The 7346-nt window shown below is 38.2% G+C and overlaps 1 long non-coding RNA gene across 1 annotated transcript in view; it reads right to left on the bottom strand.

The window, feature by feature from the left end:
* Positions 1-5935: 5935 nt before the first annotated feature.
* LOC138028952 (uncharacterized) overlaps positions 5936-7346 on the bottom strand; it is a 6851-nt gene continuing 5440 nt past the window's right edge. The window contains exon 2 of the long non-coding RNA XR_011127774.1: positions 5936-7346. This exon is cut by the window's right edge and continues 168 nt beyond it. This is a non-coding gene — a long non-coding RNA (uncharacterized lncRNA).

The following is a 7346-nucleotide window of genomic DNA, read 5'->3' as shown; positions in this document are numbered from 1 at the left end:
AAAGGATAAGCCTTACACTTATTTCATTGTTGGGAATAGGGAGCAAGTGCTTACACTACAGCGAAACGTCGAGATATATCAAAATCAGCCATCTTTCGAAAATACCATAACAACCTTTGTTTGTTCCTCCAAATTTTTGCATAATTATTGTTTCCAATTCCTCTTGGGTTGTTTCTTTCCCCCGGGAAAACCGCTCGAGCTCTCTTGCGTTCCGCAACAACAGAAACGCCCGTTACGCAGGCTATCTGAAATCGCTATTGTTTAATATGCACGCTGTAATCTTGGCACGTGCCCTCGTGCACTAAGTTTGCAGGCATGTCCTCACGTGTTTTACTTTCGCATATTTGAACAGGATCAAAACTTCACTTCCAGCCATCATTTTCGCATTGAAGAAGGCAAGGTAGCTTACCAGTCAATTTTGAAAAGGTTAATTGTGAAAAGATGTCGTATTCGAAATGCCAACAATGTAATCGACTGAAAACCAATGCGTTCAAAACTTCAACTTAGCGAGAAACAATGCAAAAGAGCCAGCATCAGAAACCGTTCCAACTGAGGGGAGTTAATTTCTACGCTTAAAGAAATACAAGAATACGGGTGAGTATTATAAACAAATATTATGTTGTCTAGACTTGAGGGTTTGAAAATCAGTTCTCACATTGTTCGTCATCGACTACAAAAATTGATAAATAAATATTATTCTCCAAACAAGGCTTATCAAAAACCTTTAACAGCAGTACAGTTAGTGTCATTTGACGAAAAATACCAAAATCGAATGTTCCTTTTCTTTTTAGAAATCTATTTGGGATGTGGAAAAAAAATTAAGAAAGGGAGATTCTGTAAGGCAGAAACACTGCAAAGATATCTATTAACAAGAAAAAAGTAACTCAACGCCGGTCACCTTAAAGTGCTACTACGATCAAAAGTCATTTTTCGTTTTTCTTCACATTTCGAAAATGCTTGTGCTGAATACTCGAAATGCTAGATGTTATGCAGTCATTTCAAGAGAAAAACTATTCATTTTTACGGCAATTGTCCGTCATCACTTGGCGTGGTTTTGTCAGATATAAAGCCCTCAGAGAGCTTGATTGAGGAGAAAGCTAAGTGACGTCACTAGCCTAAAATTGCAGTGCGTGAATGCGGCTTAATTAGTATGCAGAACACGAATGAGACAATCGGAAAGCCAAAAAACTCTCGTGCTGCATACTAATTAAGCCGACTTCTCACACTTTTGTAAACTAGCGAGTAAATGACGTCACTTTCTCCTGAAGCTTATCGGTCGGAACCACACCAAGCTAATAACGAACCGTTAAGGTAATTCCCTTGAAATTGTTCTACTATCAAACTTTTTTGCAAACTTGGCATAATTAACATTCATGATATGAACATTTAAAAAATGCAATAAAAAAATTGGGTCACCGTGCTTGTTTACGCGTCAGCAGGCTTTTAAAATGGGGTATTTTTTCTGTTTTCGCGTTAAAAATTCGAATCACCTTCATACAGAATTAAGCCTTGGTTACTTCAAAGACACAAAATTTTATTTTGAAAATAAAGCTTCTTTTATTTACATAAGCAGTAATGCTTTATATACGCCGACTTTGATTCCCTGGTTGTGGGAATATTGCACTTTTTGGGACAGTTCCGTGGTTAGCTTGAAGTCCTTGCCTTGGGTAAAATATACCCCGGTACGGAACTGTTTTCCAAAAAAAATTCATGTTCTACTATCAAACTTTTTTTCTTCTTCAGATAGGTTCTTTATTAGACTGTTCTTAGCAAATACCTGAAAAAAAAAATCGGGGGTCACCGTGCTCGTTTTTTGAGAAAAGGAGCATTTATTTCGCTATCGGGTTTAGTTTGAGCGAAATCTCTTACGTTTTGTATGCGCACGTGCTCATGTGCGCGCGCTAATGACGCGAAAATCGTGCGCAGTAGGGATGCCAAAGGCAATACTAAGGAATTACCTTAAATGAAAAAAAGTGGAGTTAAAATAAATAGTCTTCCTCTTGAATTGAATTACGATAAAAAAATTCGCCTGTTAAGTATTCAACGTAAGAGCTGACGCTGAGAGTTGGTTATTTGTGGGTTCATATGTTCCCGTGCTGAATATATGAATCCCCAAATGACCAGCTCCCAACGACAGTGGCTTCATAGCTCAATTGGTTAGAGCGTCGCACCGGCATCGCCAGGTCGCAGGTTGAAACCCTGTTGAAATCCAGAAATTTTCAGGCTTCTCTGCTCAGTTGCTAAAATTGCGTTCACAGCTGCGAGGATCATAGCTTCACTTAATGTTGCTTTTGTTTCTTTTTACGCTATCGATTAGAACTAACCCCCAAAGCCCTGTGAAACTTTGCTGGCCAAGAACTCCCAACATTGTTGGGTGTTTAATACATGTTGCGTCTGTTTGCTCAACCTGTTGCACGTTGTTAGGAGTTGTTGCGCAAAAGTTTGGAACTGGTCAAACTTTTGAGCCTACAACTCCCAGCAGCATTTCTTTTGTTCCGTCATCACCGTAACCGTTTCCACAGCTCTACCAACATTGTTGCAGGCCACGCACGCGCTTTACATAGGGTCTCCATGGAGATAGAAACGCAAGAACATGTTGAAATCAAGATGGCCGCCAAATTTTGTTAGTTTGCAAGGTCTTATGGGTCGTATCCTTCCCATAATACACTGCAAGTTATTTGATCACTATTGCGTCCTCTTTCACACAACTATCAACACGATTCAACATCTGCAGAACCAATAACGCTTCCTTATGTTGATATGACAAACACGACTGGTTGACGTTTTCCTTTAATTTCTTATATTTATTTGTAAAACAATCTGGATTTAAACAACATCAACTTGGTTTGAAAAACTAAGTATTAATTAAAGATTGTTACTAATAAAAGGGCTGGCGTAAGAATGGCTTTTTTGAGCCTATTGTACTTCTATGTAAAACTATGTTTTTCTGTCGACTTTGTTAAATTCAAGTCATTAAATTTCATTTACCACTACAGATCTTTTTCTAACTCCTTATCTGCGCCATTTTCGTTTAAGCCCGCCTTGTGTTTTAATCCTCTCTTAAAAGTCAATAGCAATTCAGAACGGAGACAGCCAATAGAACTGCGTTATACAGGTCTCCTGTACATGTACTCCTACTAAGGCCCATAACCAAAAGCCCAACTCCAATTGCCCTCTTTACCTCGTACATTTTGTTTTCCCATTTCAGACCACGTGATGTTACTTTAGGGAAAGGTTTCTTTCAAATGTCGTCTTATGCACGTGTATGTGTACGAAAAACGTATGGGGAAACGGAAAATTCCCTTGGGAACATCACGTGGTCTGAAATGGCATACAAGCTAAAGAGGTGTGTACTAAGGTCTATCTAACGGCATTTTCACAGATCAAGCTACTTTTAGACGAGTTCTTATATGATATTTGTCTTTCACGAGTGACCACTCTCAATAGACCAATTTCGATATATTAAAATTCAGTCCTAAACAAAAGACATCATCTCGAGGCTCTGAGGAATAAATATAAGGATTTGTATGAGTTTATTCCCCAGAGCCTCGAGATGATGCCTTTTGTTTTGGACTGAATTTTAATATATCCAAAGTGGTCTATTCCAAGGGTAATAATTTCTCACGCAAGACTTCTGTTTAGCTAAGGTCTGGTACCGGGGGAAAATCAAGTTTAAAAAAACTCGGTCTGTAAAAGCGCCGTTCCACAAATACAGTGAAGTAGTACACTCTTCAGTGTAAAGTCTGACACCCTAATTAGCATTTAGTATTAAATTAAGGACACCTTTACACCTCCCACGACTGCTGTATCTTTTACTTAAAAAGTCCACCATTTACAAGCAAGAGAAGCACAAACCAAACACCAAGCCCACGGTCATCAGCTTTACCCATGCGTACAGTCATATCACCAGAGCAGTGGCAGCCATGTACATCTACTTTCATCCTCGTTCCCAGAGCTGCGATCCTCTTGGCCAGCGCCTCGGATCGAGAGCTCTGGCCGGTTCCAATCCGTTCTCGCCACTGATTGGTCAGATGGGAACACAATAAAAATGTTAACTGGAAGAAATCGGAAGAGAATGGCAGAAGGGATTCTATTTTCTGTTTGCCGTACTTGCAACAGATATATTATTAGTAACAACCATCCTTTGGATTTATTTGGTGAAAAGACAATTAGGGAACGAATCGTACGGGATTGAGAAGAGTTTTCTGGTTTGAAAATTTCTGTCGACGATGGTTTATTACCATCGCGAATATGTTGATCTTGCTACGTTACGGTCACGACATTTCAGGAGTTTATACAGACGGTAGTTCATTCAAAAGCTCAGCACGAGTCGGTTATCCGATCTAAAAGAAGGAAGTCTGTGCAGCAGAGCCCGTCCTTCACCAGGTGTGGGACGCGAGAAAAAAAGGAGCAAGGTCAGCTGGTTATATGTTACGCAGGATTTTTGACTAAGCTCGATCGATTCATGTGTTTAATTACAGTGTAATTATTGTTCATGTGTTTAACAACGCAAAGCCTTGACTCCTTTTGAATATGTCCGTGGTGAGGAAGAAAAATTACGCCAACAGCTAACCCGGTTATCGCGTACTTTTTTTGTTACATTCTCTTATTGCAATAATGAAATTTGTAAGTATATTTTCTTTGTGTAATATCGCATTAAAGTTGGAACTTGATTCCTTCCATGTCCAGTTTGCATTAGTTATAAGAAAATCATACAACTAAGGTTGATACAAAAGGCTTCAGTTGAGAGCAACCCCTGATGAAAAGGGACTACAGCCCCTGATGAAAAATGGGGATAAAGGGGGGGAGGGGGGCTATCCAAAAAATGGATAAATTCCTGTCAAGTTCAATCTCAAGTGATCTTGACAACCTGCATCTTCTGGATAGTTTCTTATCCAGAGGAGAGCTTGAAGGATTCTCCTGCTGGTACACAGCTACTGAAAAACAACTTTTGGGTTCTCAGTTTTCAGAGGATTACTATGGCCACAGTAAATTGGGTACCTGTTGGTTAACTTTCACATCGCTGTTTGGGCTAGTATATAATTTATTAAACTGGTAAATTGTAGGGTCAGAAGAGCTTAGCCAATAACCTACTCTTCGACAGGCGTCAACACTTGGGCTCACGCATGAGGGACCTAAATTGTCTCCATGTTACATTGATTGCATACAGTGTCACGGTTAACAGGAAAATTTGGTTTTATCAAATATTTTGATAAAGGTCAAATTACCACCATGAATGATTTGGAAAGCTGACATTTCGAGTGTTAGCCCTTCGTCAGAGTGAATGTTTAGTCAGCTAAAAAGAGATCAACATAATCCAGACTGTCTCTGTTTGCACCATAAAAAAGAAGCCCCACATGCATTTTGGACTATTTTGCCAGATGCACCCAACAGGCAAAGGCTTGGTTGAATCTGCTTCAATGACCCTTGCTTAATAGAAAACTGCCTTCGGAAAGTGCTTCTCTTGAGATAAAGCAACCGATCAAAAAGTTATATTTTGTTGTGTTATTTAAGCAATAGAGGACGTTTTCCATGTTTACATAGCCTCATCTAAATGCCAAGCGCAGTTGGGAGAATTCTCAACAGTTATGCAAACCCGAGACACAGTCGAGGGTTTGCATAACATACACACCCATATTTCCAACCTGCCAATCAAAACGTGCGTCTGACAACACATAACCAATCAAAATTTGTGATGTCACAGCTGTGTTTACATACTCTCATCTAAGCACAGCTATTGACCAATATTAATGGGAGTGTGTGTACTATCCTAATTATTTTATAATTTAGAATGTGCAATGATATTCACACACAAAATACAGTGTGCCTGCTACTGGCAATAATAATAAAATTATGATAACTCTTAGAACAACAAAGTTAGTCATTTATCTTATTACTTTCAATAATTTGCTCAAACCAACAAACTGAAGATGAAGACCATGAATAATAATTTAATTGTGATCAATCATTGTTAAAATTCACATTAAAAATATTAATGGTATTTTGTATCATTTGTTAACTGAATAAAACAGTGAATATATCAAACAACTGTCAACAATGATGAATAGTGGAGCAAAACCTCAGCAGATTTTGAAACATTGTGATGGAAGACATGGTTTTTGGATATGCAATTAGTTACCCTTAAGGATATCAACGACCAGTGCAAGAAGCTGTGCAAAAACAGTGATATAGTTCCTCAGTTTTGCTAGTGCCAAGATGTAAGAACAAGGTGTCCAATGATATATATTTTCTAAAAATATGTAAACACATTAATAGTTATGTGAAATTCAGGCAACTTAAATGACTTCATCCTGCATGCAGCTACATTTTGATCAAGATTTGTCCCCTAACATCATTATTTATCATCAGTAGGTTTAAAATATAAAGGAAATTATTGGTAATCAAACAATAATTATTTAGGTTGGATTCATTTTAACTTAAATTTAACTTTGAAGTTCAACAGTTACAGAGTAAATTGACTACTGGGTGCAAATATACAGATTTGATCAGTCAGTCAGGGAGCAGGGGTTGCGCAGTGGTAAAAGCACTCGCCTCCCACCAATGTGGTCTGGATTCAATTCCCGAACTCAGCGTCATATGTGGGTTGACTTTGTTGGTTCTCTTCTCTATTGCAAAAGGGTTTTCTCCGGTTTTACCACATCCACAAAAAACATATTTGATTTGAGTTAATTTCATTAGTTTCCCCAATTAGTTCTCTAGTGCTAAATCCATTGACACTTAAATAAAGTTGTTGTTATTATGATTATTACAAGTTGATAAAAAAAGTATACATAATTCCTAGGCAACAGACAAAACTGGTACCATTAGGACCATTAGGCAGACTTTTAGCTGCAAAACATAAGAAAATAATTTATTACCAGTATATGTGATCATTTATTTTTAGTAATAAATGCTAATTTCAAGGTTGTTTACTTACGCATTGTAATATTATTGTCTCTACTTCAATAGAGCTTAGAAAATTTCCCATGCGAAAGTATTATCACTCGGATGTATTTAACAGCATTTAATTCAGTGCAACTTGATCCCTGTCGTTAGCTCCTGTCAAACGAACCTACTTTTAAAATTCAGTCCTCTCTCATCTTAAAAATTTGATCGTGTATTTGAAGTACTTAACGGCGAAATGACAAGCACAGATAGCTTCAAACCCTCGTACTTCTTTCCTTTCAATGTGATGTCGCTTAAATCTAGAATTTCCATTCCATGATTCAACGCCTCGTGTAAGAGACTTGGCTTGGTCCGCCATTTTGAAAAAAATTCGAGTCTGCGCAGAACGATAGGAAATCCGTGAATCGCGGACTGTTAAATTGGAACCGGCCAGAGCTCTC

The sequence above is a fragment of the Montipora capricornis genome, chromosome 13, assembly GCF_036669925.1.
Source record: "Montipora capricornis isolate CH-2021 chromosome 13, ASM3666992v2, whole genome shotgun sequence".
Taxonomy (NCBI): domain Eukaryota; kingdom Metazoa; phylum Cnidaria; class Anthozoa; order Scleractinia; family Acroporidae; genus Montipora; species Montipora capricornis.
Note: the sequence above shows the minus strand (reverse complement) of the source record. Positions and strands in the feature narration are given on the sequence as shown.